We start from the raw sequence: 17,978 nt of genomic DNA, 5'->3' as shown, positions 1-17,978 counted from the left end.
TCAGGTAGGACAGTGCTTCCTTCCCTCCCCCCTTCCTGCCGGTGGTCCTGTCTCCTCCTACTTCCTTCCTGTGGTCCTTCTTTCCCCTCTGGAACTATTCCCCGTCTCTAACACTATGAGAGGCAATGTATACAGAGACAACCTAGCAGGACCGCTGCCTAGGAAAGTTTTATAAACTAGTAGCAGAGAGAGCTAAGTACTGTGGGTAGATGATGAGAGAAGTCAGCAAAAATAAACATGGAGACAACATGAGCTACAGGAGTTGCAACTCCTCCACTGGGACTGTGAGTCCTTCATAATTGGATCGTGCCCATCTGGTCACGGCTTCCCTGGTGTGCTTCAGAGACCTTGAACTTCTCAGCACTTCCCAACTTCACAGTGACTTCTGTCTTCGAACCTCTGGCTCCTGCTGCTGCTCTGCCTGAAATGTTCCTCTCTCCTTCTGGCTTTGCTAGGTCTCACCTTGCCAGACTCAGCTCAAGTGCCACCACCCATGAGACATATGCTACCCTTTGGTCAGTCTCCTATGGCATGGATGACCTGGATCACACAGGTGAATACTAAGGCCTTTGACACCAATGGTCAGGGCTCCCAGCTGGATTATAAGCTCTTTGAAGGAAGGGACCATGGCTGGGAAATATTCAGTGTCCCCCCAGTGTTTCAAGTGTCAAACTGTGAATGCTTCAGTGGAACCAGGCTGCTTGGCCAAAATGATGTAATCTTAGGGCATTTTCCTGGTCTATGGCACCCAGAACATGTGAAAGCAAATCCAGGGCAACAAATACAAATAGTGTCACTGAAAGGCATCACGCCTTACCTCCCAGATGGTTACGCCAAAGTAACACACAAAAGAGGTTTCCAAGACTCGGTTTGCCATTTATAAAATAGGGACAGTAAAAAATAGATAAATATATAGATAAATAGAACAGGAACAGTAAGGACAGCTGGGAATAATAAGAAAACTACATAATTACTAGGAACAGCAGCGCAATAGATTTATCCATTCATAGGGCCATCATGATTCTGGGTGAGTTATTCTACCTCCTGGCCTCGGTTTTCTTATCTGTGAAATGAGAGTCCCAGGGCTTCTTTCTCTAGAATTCCTCCCCTCTAATCATCCAGGTGTCTTTTAGAAACCAGCCTGCCTCTCCCGGGCTCCCAAGGTCAATGGCCGTTCCAGAAATGCCTGCTGATTTCCTCTGAGCTGCCGGAAGGAAAAGGTTCCTTTTCATTATACAGCCCCATAAATCATCTGGAGTCCATAGGATGTTTAATATGGAATCACTTAATTTAATAGTCATTTTGACATAAGGAATTGTTTTCTTAAAGCTAGAACTAGCTGTAAAATCTCAAGTGATATTTTATGGCTGCCATATAATAAAATCATTCAGCAATTAGTGATTAATGACATACACCAGTAAGTTTCTCTGTGGTCACCTCCCCCATAGCTGTTTCTCTCTGGTCTTACCCACCCACCAGGGCAGCGATCATAACTGGAGTGATGAACATCTTTTCATAACGTAGATTTCTGAGCCTAAAAGACCATCACCTCCATCAAAAAGTGTCCAACAGAGCCTGGCACTGTAAGGCTGAATGGAACCATCAAGATAGACACAATCTATGGCATGGAGCACAGCCAGAAAGCATGGAGAATCCCTGGACAAACTGCCAAGGATGGGTGTTCAGTAGCAAGTCTTGACTCCCTAGGTTTTTCTGTTCTTATGCCAGGGAAAAGCATGTCAACACTGTGAGCTTGACAGTCTCCTGCACCCTCCTGACTAGCACACTTCTGCTCTTCACAGCGCTTTTAGCCCTGACTCTCCCATGTCCAAAGTACGTGACACCCCCTCACTGAGCAGGGTCCCCGACACCACATGCTTCTCTGGCCTACCACCCCACAAATACCAAAAGCCAGACTTGACTGTACCAGCTCTGAACTAGGAAAGACCAGCCCCACTATTTTCTGGTTCACTTTTAACACTTATTACAACTCTATGGACCACACTACTGGTGTTAATCCCATTGGTGTTAATCCCATTGTTTTATGAACAAAGAAACTGAGGCCCTGGGCCAAAGATCACACAGCTAAGAAGCAGTACATCTATAAGTCAAACCCAAGTGGTCGGTGGCCAGCCCAACACATTGGGCCGCTACCATATCCTACCTGCGTGCTTGTGAACAAGAGCTGCCATACAGGTGCCATGGACTTAGCACATCGTTCAATGGCAAGTTGTCACGGTTATTGTTTACATACATATTTATTATTATTACTTTACATTGTTTTTTATTATTGCATCATTGTTGTTGTTATTATCAAAACTCATTTTCCCTCCTTAGGAACAAAGGGAAGGACGAGGAGTACAGCTTGCTCCCCCTGCTGAAGTGGACACAGTGGCGAGTGGTCCGCAGCCCTCTCTGTCCTAGGCATTCCCTTCCCATGTTGGATATCTGTGTGTGGCTGATGACTGCCAGCTCAGCTGCTCTCTGTGAATTTTCCACAGCTGATGGCAGCCACCTGGACAAGGTCACACTCTTCCCCGAGTGGCAGCGCTCATAGTATGACCAGTAAATGTGGAGGTATGAAGGCCCAATCCCTTGGCACAAGACTGGATGTGTCTGAAGGGCCATCCCGGCTGCATGGCAGCCCTACCTCTTCCCTGCCCGCCATGTTCCCTCATCCCTCAAAGGGGATGTTGTACCTCAGAGCTCCCAGCTAGCCTCCTATAAACAACAAACCTCTTTTGTAAAATCGTATTTACCTAGGGAATGCCACCTACAACATCCACCCATGCCAAAAAAAAAAAAAAAAAAAAACAAAAAAACAAAAACAAATTTAAATAACAACAACAACATAGAAACAAACAAAACCACCCAGAGAACATTGTTTCAGTGCCTTTTTACACTGGAGGAAATCATGCCTAAGTCCAGAGCATGGCTTTCCACCAAGTCTGTAAACATCATGCTGAATTTGAACATCCATTAAAAGATTTATTTCTAATATCTATCAATCTGTGGTCATTATGACTTGCCCATATACTTCCAAGTACAATTTGAGTTTTTAAATATTATGAAAACATAAAACAATACTGAAGAAGGATTTGAATGTATTTTCTATGCTTCAGGAGGTTCTTTTCCTTATTTATTTATTTTTCCTTTCATTTCCTCTTTAATTGCAAAGCATATTTTCTGGAATTTCCTAGAGTCCTGTCTTTTCTTTCCAGGGCTCGCTGCTCCAAGTAAATAGCCTTTTAACAGGCCACCTGGTCTCCAGTGACTTGCCCTTCATTACACTGCAAGAATGACCTTCCTAAAGGCCAGGCCTGAGCATGCCCTGGCTCTGAGCAGAACCCTTCAAGGTGTGTGAGCAGTATGAACTGCAAAATCTTCCACCCAGCACTTAGGACCTTTCAGTGATCACTTGAATATTCTCTTCCAGCCTCATCACCATCTCTTGTCCCACAAGCACAGAACATGAACTTCCTGACAATCTCAACTATTAACAGCTTTCTTTATTTTTTTTAAGATTTTATTTATTTATTCATGAGAGACAGAGAAGAGAGAGAGAGACAGACAGACAGACATAGGCAGAGGGACAGGCAGGCTCCTCAAGGGGAGCCCGATGTGGGACTCCATTCCAGGACTCCAGGATCACACCCTGAGCTGAAGGCAGATGCTCAACTGCTGAGCCACTCAGGCATCTCTATTAACTAACCACATCCCATGTGCCCCCACTTTGGAAGCAATCCCCCTGCTCCTTCCCTTGCCTGAAATTTCTGCCCTCACATCACACTAGAAACCCCAGGAGCACAAACATTAGTTGTAACTGAACCTATCTTTCCATGTTCCTCCCAAATGCTACCTCCTCTGTGAAGGCTTCACTGATACCACTTCCCAGGGCCCCTCTGGCTGTACCTTCCTCTGCCACTTCACCATTGTCCTTTGTATCAATTATTTGTCCATTTATCTCAGTTTTCCTTTGTCCTACTGTATCAGTTAGCTTTTGCTGCAAAATAAGCTATTTCAAAAATCAGTAGCTCACACAATAGTTATCTATTTTGCTTACACATCTAGGGGCCAGCTGAGGATTGGTTTATCTAGGCTGGGCTCCATGGGAGGTTCTGCTCCGTGCTAGGAATCTAGCAGAGCTTGGCTCCTCTCAGAGGGGTGGGCTTAGGCATGCATCATGTGTTCCTCCATCATGTGGAGCCCCAGGGCAAGATACCATGCCATGGCCCACATAAAAAGGCAGGCACTTTAAAAGCTTCCTCTTGTGTCATATCTACTAAACTTGAAGAAAGTAAGTCACATGGAGCCCACAATCAATGGCATCAGGAAGTATCTGCCAGGTATAGTAGAAAGACACCACAAATTTACATGGCAGCAGGTTTGGATGTATAATTCTATTACTTAAGAGGGCTCAGAATTGGAACAACTCACAACTGTTCTTTATATATCTTTATGTGGATGCACAGTTCACAGAGTTGGTACTTAAAACAATCTCTTGACTAGAATAGCTCAGTAAATACATCTAAATGGACATAGAGAAAAATCAATAATCTCATTCATGCCATAGTGTTTATAAAAACTAAAGGCATTCTTTTTATAATGACTAACATCTAGACAGCATTTTGCAGTTACAAAGCATTTTAATAATGTTTTACAGTTTTCAAAGCACACCTAAATGTATTATCTCATTTAGCATGGACTGTGTGCACTTCAAGAGATGCCTGGAGGTGGCCTTGTGTCTAATTGTGGATGTCAGATGCTGCAGAGAAAGGGGAAGGTTTTTGCTAAGGAGACCCAGTCTGTTCAACTCAAAGTACAACATCTGGTAGTCCACTAATTTGCCTCCCTGGTTTTCAAAATCACTTTGTAAAGACTTTCTCTGGTTTCTAAAACCTGAGATGCAAAAGATTTGCCAGGAGAAAGTACTAATGTGGAGATGCCTGAGGTCCAGGTCTGGAGACTCAGATCAAGAGTTCTGAGGTGAGACCCAAGAATTTGTATTCTTAACAAGCATTTCAGGTCAATCCACTGCAAATTCTTCCTTGACCATCAACTGAGAAACAAAATTCTCCCTCTCAGTCAAAGGAGTGGACAGGATTTCCTCTTACACCACTACCTACTGCTGGAGACCAACACCCAGTCTGCAAGAGAATCACAGACTCCCAGAAGCAAAGGACTGGGCCAAGCCTCCAAGACGTTCTGGTCAGCCTTCTGAATTCTAAAGATGAAAACACAGAGAGCCAGAGAAATCTCTGAGTGCCCCAAGGCCTGGTGCCATTCTAGGGAAGATGTAGAATTTGTACCCAGACACCCTATCCTCTAGTCAAATTCTCTTCCCACTATATATCACAAGTCACAGAATTCTCTCTACCCAATTTATTGAGTTTCTCTCTGTTCTGGAAAAATCCTAGCAAATATTACAGGAAGGAAGGAAGGAAGGAAGGAAGGAAGGAAGGAAGGAAGGAAGGAAGGAAGGAAGGAAGGAAGGAAGGAAAGGAGGGATGGAGAGAGGGAGACAGACAGACAGGGAAGTGCCCCCCAGTTATGTGATCCATGTTCCAAATCTCTTCTTCCATGGAAGTAAAAAACAGTCATAAAACCCGACTCTACTTGTTCTATTTCACTGTTGCTTACTTTAATGACACTTGTTAAACAGGGGCAATAATGCTAAAAAATGTATGAAGCAAGATCTTGGACCTCTTGTTCCCGGTGTCACGTGGACAAGTGCATGGCCACCCCAATTTAACCCCACAACTCTTTCGGCCTGGCTCCCTGACAGTTCTTGCATACTTTGTCACCTTTTATAGATCAGCCTGGTCCCAGGGACTGACCTTGTCAACACTTCAGTCTCTGTGCATCCATCCAAAATGCTGAGTGGGCAGAGCAGGGATTCCCCTAGGGGCACCCTCTCTGCCTCCACTGTGTACACTTCTTCCCAAATTACCTGACAGCTTCCCTTCAACGCTGTTGGAGGAAAAGGTTGGAGAGGATCTGAATAGGATGCACTGGCCAGTGGGGACATGTGAAGGGGTGGGGCCTGCCCCTAGTCCATCATCCAAGCTGTCTTCCTAAAGAGCAGGCGTGAGTGAGATGCCTGAAGCAGGATAACCCATCCTGCCTACTGGTTTGGAGGAGAAACAACAGATTCTTGAATCAAGATTTTGGTCCCTCATTGTAAGCAAAGGGGATCCAGGCAGTAGAATATGACGTTGCTGGATTCAGGAATACACAAACACGTATGCAAGCAGAAAACTGGGGTCTGAGAGGCATGATGCTGACAGTTGAAACAGTCTACCTGCCTAAAAGGAGTGCCTGTTTTCGACATCCCTTTGAGAACAACACCAGTTAGGGTGTGACTGAATGAATGATCCTCGGTGCCATTTACCACCAGAGATGGAAGGGCCCATCTCCTATGATCCAGTCCCTGCAAGCGGCCGTACTCTGTCCACGGAGCTCTATGAATGAGCACCCCAGTTGCCAAAGCCATGCTTATGTGAGTGTGGACAATTATCTCTTCATCAAAACACAGTGAGCCCATTGACAGAGAAGAACGTCACCAGGTAATGTCCTCCATCAATACAATGGTTCATGTAGTTTTGGCCACCATTTAAACTATGAAGCTGGACTTTTCAGGGTGTTAGAAGCATGGAGGAAAGCTATCCGGAAGACTTCCATCCCTATGCAACTTGTGTAAAATGTAAAGACCAGTCTCGATCAGTGATCTTGTAAACATTTTGTTTCTTTAATAAATGGTTTTCTGGGGGATCCCTGGGTGGCTCAGGGGTTTAGTGCCTGCCTTCACCCCAGGGCGTGATTCTGGGGCCCCAGGATCGAGTGCCGCATCGGGCTCCCTGCGTGAGGCCTGCTTCTCCCTCTGCCTGTGTCTCTGCTTCTCTCTCTGTGTCTCTCATGAATAAATAAATAAAATCTAATAAATAAATAAATAAATAAATAAATAAATAAATAAATAAATAAATAAAAATAAAACAATAAATGGTCTTCTATCTTCAAAGGAGATTATATGCAGAAGCCTAATGTATAAAACTTACGCAGAAGCTGAGTAGTTCTGGCTGAAGTAGGTAAAGGAGACCCAAGGACTGGATCACTAAACACTTTACAAGCTTTTCTGTGAATCACATGGTCCCGGGGGCAAGTAATCTGAACCCCCGTAGAGCTTTCAAGGACACTGTCAGAGAAATCACCAAACCACATAACATTATAGGGTCCTTTACACTCCAACTTTTCCATAATTCTTTAGTCTAAATGAGAGTATATCAAGTCAGTGCAATATTTTGCCATCATTAAATGATCTTTATGAAATTATACACATATACAGAAAAGTGTTTTGGTGAGGCATACATAAAAAATAAAGCTCTAAAATGGGCACATAATATAACGAAAACTTTGTGATAAATTGCTTTCATGTGTATAAAAATTCTAAGATGACAAGAATAAAAAATCCCATGTTAAAATTATTAAGCCCCTAATTTAATAAAAATTTTAAAACTATTTTATCAATTAAGATGTATGCAAAAATGTGGTTTAAAAAACATATACTAGATATATGTATTTTCAAAAGTTTACAATTTCATAATTTCTCAGTGGAGAATGGAACTTAGGATCAGGATACTAGAGAAGATTTGCATCTGTCCTGAGAAAAACCAATAGCTTAACTACTGACAGTGAGTTGCACAGAAATGCACTTAAGCATCTCAAAAAAAAGTGCCATATGTTAATAAATCTTCATAAAACATGTATATCATGCCATTCACCTACACAAAAGATGAATGCCCTCCATTAGCTGGAGTGACAAGTCTAAATCACTTCCCCAGTATGTGAGGCCCTACACAATCTAAATTAAGTCTACTTCCAGTTTTATTTTTCACTGCCTCTGAATGCAGATCCTATTGTTCTGGCACAGTGGTTCTGCCTAGCAGGGGCTAGCTCGAAAAGGCTGTTACGCTTCTCAGAGAATATTAGGCAATGTTAGCATAGCCAGAGACATTTCTGGTTGTCACAACTTGGGGAGGGGTGATGTGAGCATTTATGGAATAGAGATCAGATCCAGCTAAACCTTTTACAAATGCACAGGACAATCATCCAGACAAAAATGCCAAATTGCTGAGGCTGAGCAACCCTACTCTAGCAGAACCATTAACTGCTCTCCAAGCATATCATGACCTCTGCTTTGATCCAATCATTCTCTCTTCCCAGGAATACCTGCCTCCCTTCCTCACAGTTCAACCCACTCCTCAGGATTCTCCAATCCCAACTCCTCCAAGAAGCCTTGGCTGAGCATACCAGACTAATCAGAGCCCTGCAGATTCTGAGCAGGGATAACACTTGCTCTAATATTCTTTTGGTGTTTATCATTTCTGGTCATGGTCCGTGGGCAATCCACACGGACTTGTTCTTAACATCTGCATCACATCTGTTAAAACACACATGATCTGATACAGCACCATCTTTAATTTATGGCTTTATAAATTTTATTTAACTTTATTAACATCAAGCCAGAAATAATTTTCTCTAAAAATAGTTTTAGCAAGTATAATAATAGACATATACTGAGAGTCGGAAAAACAGATCAGAAATGCAAACACCAATGATTAGGCAATGGGATTTGAGTGTGAAAAATAAAAAAAGATATTTAGACATACCCAGCCTTGTTTAGTTTAAAGAGATGCCAAGTTCTATTTGCCACCTAATTAATGAGGATTGTCACTTCTTCCAATTCTCTGCTTTTGTTTTATTATTAATTTTATAGCTAATATTTATTAAGTACTTATTATGTGCCAGGATGAGAGGACTGGCATTTAGTCAGGAGGCAGTGGTAAGGTATATCAGCTGGTGCCCCTTCTGACTGATGGGGCTTTGGTCGGAGATGGGGCATTGGTCAGTTTGGTATAATTGTCACACAACTATTAAGAGCAGTGCTCTCCTCCTATGTAGATCCTCAAACCTCTGCAAAAAAAAATCAATCCCTAGTCCCATCCTATCACACTCTCCTAATCACTTAAAGTTAGTTTAAAGTTTAAAAGACATATTTTTTGTACTGTAAAGTATATAATGGCACCAACTTTGTATGCATGCAGGCAAATTACAGCTACACATCATGGTTACCCAGTTCAATCATGCCAATCTGAAGAGAGATTCTGTGTGCAAAACAGTATTACCATGGCACTGGAAGTGAAAAGTCCTAGGGAAAATGTTAACTAGAAATGTATAGGACCCATATGAAGACAGCTATAAAGCTCTTCTGAAGAACACACAGAAATGGAGTAAAAGAAGAAACAAACCATGTGGCCAAAAGTGAAAACCGGATATTGAAAAAGATTCAGTGCTCTCCAAATGAATTCATAGCTTTGCTGCAATTCTAATCAATAGTCTAATTAGCTGCTTTGGTGGCGGTGGGGGTAGATTTGGGAACATAAAGTAATTCCAAATCCACTGGGATAGACAAATGAGTAAGACAAGCCAAGAACAACTTTTTGAAAAAAGAAGTCAGGCTTCTACTTTTGTTTTATTTTGCTAGGTCTTGCAGGAGAGGAGACTTGTCCAGTTAGGCTCTATGCTGTGTTATAAACAATAATTAAACACAGTTAAGGTCCAGCTCAGGGCACAGAGGACCAACCAATCCAGTAGAATAAAAGCTAACTAATGCCACGAACATCAAGGTACCTAACATGACTAGAGCTTCTCTTGCAGTAAATCATCAGAGGAAACGGTTCATGGGCACAGAACTAAGTGGGAACATGTTCATTGGATTTTATTTTACTTTAAAAAATAGAAATTCTATCAATTCTAAAAAATCCATCAATATGAATAAGATTATTAATTTATTAAACTGATTATAAAATGGTCACAAGATGATATGGACAACTATTATGAGATTTCTGAAGCATAGTGCCAGAGAACCCTCAGCATTTTTATGCTTGTATATTACCTAATGTATATAACATATACATAGTATATAGTATAAGTACTTTATAATAGTATATATTACATACAATGTATATCTAATATATAAAAATATATTACATATATCACTTAATAACGTTGCATTACAAATCAGAAAACACATAATCACAGTTCAAGGACACGATCTGACCATGAAATAAAAGAAGACATTATAATGGGAGAAATAAAAAGATTTGATCATTTTTTTTAACTAAGAAGTATGTTAACAATCATAAGGCAATTAAAACCCAAAGAACAAACTGGGTACAATATTGAAACAAAATGAGAATCCAAATAAAGAACTCATAATAAAGAAGAAGAAAAAAACAGATGGCCACATAAAAGAAATACAATGGCTAATAAATACTTGAAAACATGTCTAAACTCACCGGTCTGATAAGAAATGCAAATTAATACAAGGAAAATCCATTTTTGCATATTGAATTAGATTACTTTTTTAAATTAAATTTTTATGAGGTGTAGTGAAGTGATGCTTTACTAGTTGGGGTGGAAACTGGCATAAACTTTCTGGAAAACAATTTGGTATGACCACATTATATATATATTGCTTTGGTACTCTAACCTTAAAAAGTATAATAATCAGAGTTTGGACAAATAATTACTTAAAGGTTTTCAAAATAGCATTCCAATGCCTTTTATTATAGTAAAAGTTTAGAAGTAAGATCAATGTTAAATGATGAATGATTATGTTACATATCTGCCAATTAGAATATAATGCAGATAATATAAGTTTTAAATTGTATTTGGAAAGTGTAGAGGATGGTACAGGAAAATGTTAAAGTACATTTTTAAATATTTTTAAAAAGATTTTATTTATTTATTCATGAGAGACACAGAGAGAAAGAGGTAGAGACACAGGCAGAGGGAGAAGCAGGCTCCCTGCAGGGAGCCCAATGTGGGACTTGATCCCGGGACTCCAGGATCACATCCTGAGCAAAAGGCAGACGCTCAACTGCTGAGCCACCCAGGCGTCCCTGTTAAAGTACATTTTTAAAAGATACAAAATCCTATAAACAGCATGACCTTAATTATTATGAAATCTTTGGGACGCCTGGGTGGCTCAGCGGTTGAGCATCTGCCTTTCGCTAGGGCATGATCCTGGAGACCCAGGATCGAGTCCCACATCAGGCTCCCAGCATGGAGCCTGACTCTCCCTCTGCCTATGTCTCTGCCTCTTTCTCTCTGTGTCTTTCATGAATGAATGAATGAATGAATGAATGAATGAATGAATAAATAAATCATTTTTAAAAAAAGAAAACTAAATTTTTACGTTCAAAATTATATTTTAATAGGGAAAATCTCTGAAGATGTACTTGATTTTTGTTTAAGTGGTGTTCTCTGAACAGTGAAATTATAGGTAATTATTTTCTTTTTATTTTCCTGCCTTTCTTTTAAATGTCTACACAAGCTTTCATTGTGTCTACAATTAGGGGAAAAATAAGGTAAATGCGTTTGTTTCTTTTTAAAATTATATGTGTGGTTTTGTCATTGCCTCTCCATCTTTCCCCACACGCCTAGCCCTTTCTGCTCCAGAACCCTTGTTGGTAAGAGATTCTCTAGAAGGTTTGCATCCTTTCCAAGCTCTTCCAGGCTTTATACCCTATATGGACTGGTCTGTATCTCCCCCACCCAAATTCAGATGTTGATGCTCTAATCCCTAAGGATTGGCATCCTTATAAGAAGAGCCACCAGAGCTTGCTCTCCCTCTCCACCATGTGAGGGCACAGCAAGAAGGTGACGATCTACAAGCCAGGAAGAGAGCTCTCACAAGACACTGAGCATACTGGCACCTTGCTCTCAGACTTCTGACCTCCAGGAATATGACAAAATAAATTTCTGTTGTTCATACTGCCCAGTCTATGGTATTTCATTAAGACAGCCCCAGCAGACTAATATACACCCCTAGCCCAAGCTGTAACAGAACATTCCTACAGTTCCTCAATGAGAAAAAGAGTAACTCCTGTCAGCAACCCTGCATCCAACCTGCATTTTAAACAGCCTCCAAGCCTTCAATTTGGTGTTTTCTCCTTGAGCTGCTTGGCTCACCATTCTTCTATTGCTTTTCTCCCTAGGCCTCTTCCTGACTCACCAATTCTCCTACTCCCTATTAGTGAGGCTGCAGAACAATTCATTACTATCCATATGTATACTCTCCCCACTTCTTCATGTAAGGAGCATGCCCTGCATGAGCAATCTGGGCTTCAGAGTAGTCAAGGTGCTCTACTTTACACAGGAGCTCTCCTGACCTGGCCCTCACAGGACAATTACCATCTCAAATCTCCCCAACTGTGAGGACAATCAAACTTACTCTCCTCTAAACGTTTATTTAACAGTGAGATTCCACTGTCTCTGAGCTGAATGAATATTCTCATGCCCTACACATAATCATCTGGGTGGAATAAGCATTTGTAAGTCATGTGTCTAATTCCAAAGACACCAGCCAAAGCTAGGGAAAGAAGGAGAAATGGTATTTCCACTGTGTTCTAGAATTTTTCTTATACTGGATTAGGTGAGTACTGTGGTTATCTTTGAATTCTGTTTAACACACAAATATTTTCAGATATGCCAAGGTCTAGTCAAGTATGATGTCTTCTCCTCATAATAGAGAAATCATTAAGTACATAGCTCCAAATGTCTCCTTATTTCCTGTCTGTCATAGAACACATATGTGCTCAGCATCATTGTCACATGAGTCCAACATATCTTGACTTCATTCAAAATGGTGAGCATTCTATCTTCCTCAGGGCACTGGCTGACTACCATGTATAGCTTTTGAGTATTGTGCTTGCTCTTAGCATTAATATAGGTCTTCTGAGGCCAAGATGCAACCAGACATACAGAATGGGCAGCCCCCATCAGCCAAGTAGAAACTGATTTCTGCTTGCAAGCTGAGTTTTCACATCTCCCCTCCTGACCTTGCATGTATTATTTTGAATGTAATGCATTTTTAAATTGCCGCACTGTTTTAAAAATGTAAGGGAGAGCTGAATTAAATATTATTTGTGGCATACCCTGGTTTGCAAAGGGCCTCTAAATCTGATCTCTTATATCAGGTCGATGCTTAAATCCCATTACTTGAGATTGCAAATGACTGTGTTTGCAAAATTGTAGATGCACATTTAGAGGCAGCTTCAAAAAGCCATGATGTTAACTTTGTTTGAAAAGTCCTTGATTTTCCAGGAAGCAATCTTACATGATCCCGCCTGTTCCTTCACTCTGTCTCTGTCGTGGACAATGTATTAATAGCCTAAAGATGACTCGCCATGTAGTTCTTCAGGAATTACAGTTTAGGGTCTAAATGAGTTCCTGGATGAGTAAAAGGAGGCCATTTTTGAAGCAAAACATAGGATACAATTTCAGAACATGTGAGATCTACAGAGTTCAAATTGAGGTAAAGGTGCAAGAGGGTTCACACCAACCATGTTATCTCAAGGTAATCACTCCCTATTTTTACCTCCTGCTTCTCTGCCCAATGTCTTCTACATCCACAGCTGCTACTATGCAGAGATGGGGAGGCCTAGGACCCAGACATGAGGGAGGTTTTGCCTTAGGGGAAATTAACACTTCTCCAAAATGGCACGTGCACACTTTTTATGTGATAGACTACCATGAAACTTAGCAGCTAGAAGCAGCAAATATTTATTATCTTCCTGTTTCTATGGGTCAGGAATCAGGATGTGACTCAAGTGGGTTCCTCTGTCTGAAGGTCCCTCAGAAGGCTTCAATCAAGCCTTGGCTGCCATGGCTGCAGTCTTAACTGAAGGGATGAGCAGAGAAGGAACTGCTTCCAAGCATGCTCATGTGATTGTTGGCAGGGTTCAGTTGTTCTCTGTTGGAATGGAGCTATTGGGCTGAGGCTCTCTGTTCCCCACTGACTAGTGGCTGGAGACCTCCCCCAGATATTTGCCACATGGGCCTCTCCACAGTGCAGCTCATGACATGTCAGCTTGCTTTGGTCAATCAAGCAAGAGAGCATACCTAAGATGAAAACCACTCTGAATCCAAATCTCTGAAGTGACATCTCAACACCTCACTTGAGGTGTTGAGAATAGTGAATACAGTCTATTCACTAGACTCAAGTCACTAAATTCAGTCAAACTCAAAGAGAGGGAACTATACAATGGGGTGGTCCCCAGAAGACAGAGACCACCAGGGGCCATTTTGGAAAATGCTTGCCACAAGGAGGAAATATTAACCACAAATAGACTTATATTTGCATATGCTCTTGGTGGGAATGTATGTTAGCACACAACTTTGATAATTTTTTTTTTTTGAGAGAGAAAGAAAGCACATGTGAGCAAAGGGTAGGGCAGAGGGAGAGGTTGAGAGAGAATCTTAAGCAGGCTCCACACCCAGCATGGAGCCCAAAGAAGGACTAAATATTTATGACCCTGAGATCATGACCTGAAGCAAAATCAAGAGTCAGACACATAACTGAGTCACACCACGTGTCCCAGCTCTGATAATATTTTTAATGACAGGTATTAAAGATACTCAAAGTGTATGTATTTTGATGTAATTACTTCCTTTCTGGTGGTGATCAAGCCAAAAATATTAAGCTCTAACAATTACCAATTCCTTCTCCTCCATGTTCTAAGGGATATGTGCCTGACAAATATTACACTGCTAGAGGGGTGAGGTGAGATGATGGGTGGAGAAGCAAAGAACAGAGGGTAGGTCACCAGATAAAAGAGAAGCCTATGAATTTGGGTACGGAGGTGTAGATGTGGGGGGGAGGAGAGCTCTGGAAGGGCACCGCTCTGACAATAAGCCCATAGAAAGAGATGGAGAAGATGAGAAAGTAACCCAGGATGATCAGGACTTTGGGATACAAATACAGACAATGGAGTTTTAGAAAGACTCACTCTGTGCTGTGTGATACAATGCTTCTTTGCAACCCATTTAAGAAAATGTTCAGTAAAAAGTAGCACTGCACTGAAATGCTTTCAGTACTGAATTTGGATCATAAATATTTAAATGTGACACTCTGCTGAGACTGGGAAAAACACAATCAAAGTTTTCACTTGGGCTACCTAGACACTAGTGCAAGAAAACAATCCTGGATGTTAAAGACATGCACAGGGACACCTGGGTGGCTCAGTGGTTGAGCATCTGCCTTTGGCTCAGGTCATGATCGTGGGTTCCTGAGATCAAGTCCCACATCAGGCTCCCCACAGAGAGTTTGCTACTCCCTCTGCCTATGGCTCTGCCTCTCTCTGTCTATCATGAATGAATGAATGAATGAATGAATGAATGAATCTTTAAAAATATGCACAAAATAGTAATGAAACTGTTATTTATGGTAATCAAATATGTGAAAATTTCCAATGGCCAATAAAAATTAAACACAGTAATAAAGTATGTATCTTTATATAATGAAGTATTGCATAGGCAATTAAAAATGATGGTTATAAAGATTTTATAATAACATAAAATTTGCTATAATAGAACATTAAGAGGAGAAAAAGTATATTGTAGAAATTCACATGTAATGTGTGTAGGCTACGTATAAATGAGCATATGCAGACAAAAAGAAACTGGGAAAAATAAGAACAATAGATGCTTGGAAAGATAAGATTATAATAAGACTTTTAGTCTGTTGTCTTTCCATATCATCGCTTTCTCCTTTAAAAGGCATTTTCCTTGGACCTTCTATCTGTTTTTCCATTTTTCCTATCCTCCTTCATGGCCTTTCTGAAAACCAGAAGAGAAGCTGCTGGCACAGCCATCACCAGAAATCTACAGTGAGTATACTGGCCCTGATCAAAGTACAATAGAGATGTGGAGCCTATCCTAACTGTCCCTACACACCAGCCACTAATCAGCCTGCAACCAGGCATCATAACAGCTCAAAAGACAAGTCCTCAAGGAACTTTCTTGCTGTACCCCCTAAAGTGTGCTGATCTAAAACCAGTTCTACATCTATTGACTCCTTATAGGGTTTCTTACTCTCAAGAGCAGTAATTGTTGCAACCCAAACATTCCAGAAAAGGATTAAGAGTTTAAAGTCCCTGATGCTTTAGGATGTATTACCTTATCAGAATACCCTCCTGCAGTGATGGCAAGAAATTGGAACAAAAAGACTCTGATCTTTCAGGAGACAGAATAATGAATGGCAAGTTAATAAGGAAGAGATATTGGAGACATTCCTTCTCTCTTTCACAAAACTATACAAGCAAATGCCATCAGACCAGAGGCACTCAGAGGCCAGCCCAGTTACACAAGAAGAAGGTAAACACCTAGGAAGCGTGAGGGGCCATAAAGGCAAAGCTGTGAACCACAACAAGAATTCACATTGGATGTGCAAAGAAAACAATCTTCTCACTGCAGAATGCACCTGACTGTTAAATATCTCCCAATGGAAGAGTGGAAATACTATTCATTTGCAGCTCAGTAGGATATTAAAAAAAAAAAACAAAAACAAAACACATACTTTTTCCCCATGATAGCTTTGCCCAAGCAGATGAGAAAGGGATTATATTACGACACACATTCCACTTTTGTGCTCTGCTTGCAAATTATAACTGCTGAAGTAGTTGGGGTGATAAATGGGAACATAAGACAGGCCTGGTGATCTGCCTGTTAACTAGGTATCAAATGAAAAGTTCACATACAAAGAAAACGTTTTCATGTCAGTCAGTACTATTCTTTGGGTATGCATCGCATAGCTGAATCACTCTATAATGTAAGATTCCTAGATGACCTCCCTTGATGGGGTTAGTACGTCTGGAATTCACAAAGAAAATTTTATCTCCAGATAAAGCTTTTATTATTGCTGCTAATGAATATTATGTCCCATGCCCTGCCTAACTCTAAGGCACCGTGGGGCACTAAGGAGAAAATGGATAATAATGGCAGCCCCTTACTATTCCCAACATACATTCACAGCCATTACAGCAAATATGAGGCATGTGTGGTCAGTTCTTCCTCCCGCATCCTTCGCAAAAATCACTTCTGGATCACAGTGTTTTTTCCACAAATCTCTTCCAGGTGCTACATTCCATTAACTGAAGGCACCATGGGGAAAAAAACCCTTATATTCACAAAGGATCTATCCCTACACAATTTCAAATTTCCAAATTATAGACAACAATATTTGGGTGATATTATTTGTGAATTGCACGTTCACTCTATTTGTCCACATACAAAATAAAAGTATTAATAACATCATCCTTCATTTCAATGTCTTGTTTTTAATTTAGCATGACTGCACTCCCTCCAGTGTGCCCCACTGTCCCCAATACCACATCACTACACCATCCCTCCCAGAGAAGTATTTTTAGGTCATTTTTTTGGTTGTTGATTTGTTTTGGTAGTACCACTTCGCAAGAATAATGATTCAATAAAGAGTAGAGGGCAGTAGAGATTAGGCTGAGAAGTGGATCTTTCATAGTAAATTAGATCCAATCAATTGTTATCAGATGTCCACAGTTATAAAAATCTCACCATGCATGGGAAACAAATTTATGTCTCAGAAAAATAACATCACTTAGGTTCCATGGTCTTTGGAAATGCTAATAATCACAATTTTTAATGACTTCTAATGTACAAATTATAAATCTGATATGAAAACTGAAGAGATGAAATTGCCAAATGTCCAACTGATCATGTCTGGTCCTTTAAATAACCTTATGAAATTGAAAGAAGAATCATGTTCCCATTACAGAGATGAGGGAACCACAGCTTGAAGAGTCCTTATGTTAGCCAGAGCAGGGCTCTACACACCAGACAGGTGCAGGCTTTGTCTTTTCTCAAGGAGGTTCCAAATGAATGTTTCTACTCCTAACCCATATAGGCTATGTCTCTTCTATACAAATGGCTTAAAGCTTTAGATAGATGTGTATTTTGTCACTGGTAGAAAAATGTCTGTGTAAAATGAGCTCTTCCACTGCAACTCCTATGACACCTAGAAGAATAATCATGGCAATTAAACATCAGAAATGAAGAAGTGATAATTATGAAGATGGAATTTCCAGCTACCACTTGGCTAG

At 40.8% G+C, this 17,978-nt stretch overlaps 1 protein-coding gene across 1 annotated transcript in view; it reads right to left on the bottom strand.

The window, feature by feature from the left end:
* The window catches only part of SORCS3 (sortilin related VPS10 domain containing receptor 3), a 584,039-nt gene that overhangs the window by 185,966 nt on the left and 380,095 nt on the right, over positions 1 to 17,978 (bottom strand). The window lies entirely within an intron of this gene.

This window comes from Nyctereutes procyonoides, unplaced genomic scaffold (assembly GCF_905146905.1).
Source record: "Nyctereutes procyonoides isolate TBG_1078 unplaced genomic scaffold, NYPRO_anot_genome, whole genome shotgun sequence".
Taxonomy (NCBI): Eukaryota; Metazoa; Chordata; class Mammalia; order Carnivora; family Canidae; genus Nyctereutes; species Nyctereutes procyonoides.
Note: the sequence above shows the minus strand (reverse complement) of the source record. Positions and strands in the feature narration are given on the sequence as shown.